This window comes from Etheostoma cragini, chromosome 23, assembly GCF_013103735.1.
Source record: "Etheostoma cragini isolate CJK2018 chromosome 23, CSU_Ecrag_1.0, whole genome shotgun sequence".
Classification (NCBI taxonomy): Eukaryota; Metazoa; Chordata; class Actinopteri; order Perciformes; family Percidae; genus Etheostoma; species Etheostoma cragini.
Window position 1 is genome coordinate 474222 of NC_048429.1, and position 3572 is coordinate 477793.

General features: G+C 40.6%; 2 non-coding genes across 2 annotated transcripts; both read right to left on the bottom strand.

The window, feature by feature from the left end:
* Positions 1-1381: 1381 nt before the first annotated feature.
* trnae-cuc lies at positions 1382-1453 on the bottom strand. The gene has a single exon. It is a non-coding gene; the product is annotated as a tRNA-Glu (tRNA).
* A 1232-nt stretch (positions 1454-2685) lies between these two features.
* Positions 2686-2757, bottom strand: trnae-cuc. The gene has a single exon. It is a non-coding gene; the product is annotated as a tRNA-Glu (tRNA).
* Positions 2758-3572: the final 815 nt, after the last annotated feature.

A 3572-nucleotide genomic window follows, 5' to 3' on the forward strand; every position in this document is an offset into this window, starting at 1 on the left:
TATGTGTCAAATGTGTGTATAATTTATCTCGTGTTCTGGTTTTTCTCGCTTTCCTTTGTTTGAATCCTGATGTTTCTTGTGCCAACGTTTTGAATATCCTGAACCAGTTTGAACCGGTTACAACCGGTAAGAGGAAAAGAAGAAGGAAGGCTGAGGCTGCCTGTCTTCAACTACGTCCGCAGAAGGGCTGAGGAAAACGGGAACTAGACTTGTAGATTTTATAAACTGCTCCTATCTTGTTGTACGGGATAATGAAACTGTAAAATATTAAAAGATGTATTGAATTAATCAGTCACACAGGGTTGAGTTTAAATCTTAACAGTGGTTTTTAACCGGAAATGCGGCAGTTCGCTTGTAAAGAGTAGGAGGAAACCTGGCGGGCGGGGCTGAGGCTGCCTGTCTTCAACTACGTCCGCAGAAGGGCTTTATATGTCAACGCTCTCCGCTGTTGGTCATCAGTTATCAAACCTGACTCTGAGAAAATGTCCGGAAGAGGAAAAGGCGGGAAAGGACTCGGGAAAGGAGGCGCCAAGCGTCACCGGAAGGTTCTCCGTGATAACATCCAGGGCATCACCAAGCCCGCCATCCGCCGTCTGGCTCGCCGCGGCGGCGTGAAGCGGATCTCCGGTCTGATCTACGAGGAGACCCGCGGCGTGCTCAAGGTCTTCCTGGAGAACGTGATCCGTGACGCAGTGACGTACACCGAGCACGCCAAGAGGAAGACGGTGACCGCCATGGATGTGGTGTACGCTCTGAAGAGGCAGGGCCGCACCCTGTACGGCTTCGGAGGATAAATGACGACCACGTGATACAAATACAACCCAACGGCTCTTTTAAGAGCCACTCACTTCTTCTTAAAGAGCTTGGTGAATTCAATATCTTTTTGAAACTATAAATTTAATATAAAATTGCACAATTTACATTAGGCGTGTGTGCGCGTTTGCGTGTATGTGGATATATAAAGTTGCTGTCTGTGTAGGAAAACATTGGAGTGCAACAAGCAGGTTGGATACCCCTGTATATGTACTAAATGGTAGCCAACTGGAAGATTATGTTACTGTCATGAACGATGTTTTGAGATTAATTAAATTAGCGCTAAAATAAACTGAGCTGAACTGCTCTGTGTGTGTGACGCGTTGCTGGCGGAAAAGGAGTATAGCAACGATAGGCTCAAAACGGTTGCCGTTTCTTTCTGTTTGTGTAAGATAAATAGATGGCCTTTATTATTAGACCCATGGTCCATGTAACATAGCAAGCTCGTGCTTTCTCTAAAGGTTAACTTCAGACAACATTGAGGATTAATTACGTCATGAAATCAACCTGCGCATGGCTGCTTTCAGGTGATTACTCCAAAAGTGGGCCTGTACACGAAAAATCACTGTTCCCTGACCGGGAATCGAACCCGGGCCGCGGCGGTGAGAGCGCCGAATCCTAACCACTAGACCACCAGGGAAGGTTAAAGGGTGAGTCACTGACATCGGGAGTGAGGAAGATGCCACTGGTTACTATAGAAAATATGTTACTTTCTTATATTTCTGTCTGTAGATTATATAATTTATCTAAATAGATACACAAAAGTCAGCATTATATATTATATGGTATAGTAACATTATACTGAAACCTTACAGGCTTTTAACCCGCATTTTGTCCTATATCAATGTTCTTTTTAATTCCCCAAAATAACATGATTGATTCCACCCAACGCTCTTTGCCAAGTACAAATCTCTACTTTCATTAATTTTGGGGCGTCTAATTCAATTTTATAGCATTAGAAGACAAATTGAAGTGAAGCTCATTTTAATCTGTTGTTTTGTAAATGCAGAAACCATTTGGGAGTATCAACCCTCATGTTGTCCTCATGTTGTCCCCATGTTGTCTTCATGTTGTCCCCATGTTGTCCTCATGTTGTCCTCATGTTGTCCTCATGTTGTCCTCATGTTGTCTTCATGTTGTCCTCATGTTGTCCTCATGTTGTCTTCATGTTGTCTTCATGTTGTCCTCATGTTGTCCTCATGTTGTCCTATATCAATGTTCTTTTTAATTCCCCAAAATAACATGATTGATTCCACCCAACGCTCTTTGCCAAGTACAAATCTCTACTTTCATTAATTTTGGGGCGTCTTATTCAATTTTATAGCATTGTAAAACAAATGGAAGTGTTTTTGAAATAGTATTAAGTAAAAGTTGACATATTCCAGTCTGTGATTATCATCAACATCCATTCCTTTAATTTTTGTTTAAGTGTTGAAAACATCAAAATGTACAAACATTGAAAAGTGTTGAAAAGGAACATAAAACAAAGAAAAAGTTAAACATCAATTATAAAGAATCAAAAGTGTAGATCATCAATTTTTACGGCAAGACAACACAAGAGTTAATATTTTTATTAAAACCATAAATGTACACATCAAACTGGCTGAGTCAGAGATAATGTTGAGCAATGTGCAGGTTGGACTCCAAAACTGGAGGATTATGTTACTGCTATGAACGCTATTTTGTGATTAAATCATGTTGAAATAGTTTCCATAAATAGCTGAACTGCTTTATAGCAGAGTGAGAGCTTTTGTTCACCCTCTGCATGCATCGCATGGATATGGACTAATTGCGTAATGAGCTCAATTAATCTTTGCTGCTTTCAGATGAACCCCATTACCCGACACTGGAGATAATCCTGAAAAATCATAGTTCCCTGACCGGGAATCGAACCTGGGCCGCGGCGGTGAGAGCGCCGAATCCTAACCACTAGACCACCAGGGAAGGATGCTTACACAGGAAAAGGACAGTAAACGTTATACAGAAACATAGGCTTTTACTCATGATGATCAATCTTTAGTAAACTCAATTCCTATATTAAGGTCTGTAGATTATTTTACGGATGTATTTTAAATACACCATCAAGTTAGAATCATGTAATGCATAGTAACAATTCTCATTAAACTTAAATATTTTGATAGTTAAATTGCAAGAGGCTCATTTGTCACTGCAGATACTCCTTTAGATGCTATTTTTATTGTTTATTGAGTTCACAATCAGGTATACTTTATTGACAATAAGGGTAATTCTGTTACAGCACAAAGTGTAGAAACATCAAGTTTGAAATATAGTGTGGACACGTACGGTGTTTATCGTTTGAGTTGGTTGTTGATCGCTGTTTGACTGGCAAGACATGAATGTCCCTTTGTGGGATAATATAAAATAATGAATGCTAAACAAAACTAGTGCATCATCACACATGAATAGAGCTCAATGATGATTAAAACTGATAGGAGGTGTACGCAATATAATTTATATTGTTTATCCGCTAAATGTCTTAAAGTGGACTATACAGTATAGGTACCGAGCGTATGTGGGTAACAGCAATGGAGTGTATTTGTAATTTCCCGTTGAGGGATAATGAGGTTTACATTATTATATGGAAGTGCAATCCAAAGGATAACAGCTCTGAGAAGGAGGTGGTGGCTCTTAAAAGAGCCGTTGTGTGGTTTTGAGCAGTTCGGTCAGTCTAAGCCCTCTCTCCGCGGATGCGGCGGGCCAGCTGGATGTCTTTGGGCATGATGGTGACCCTCTTGGCG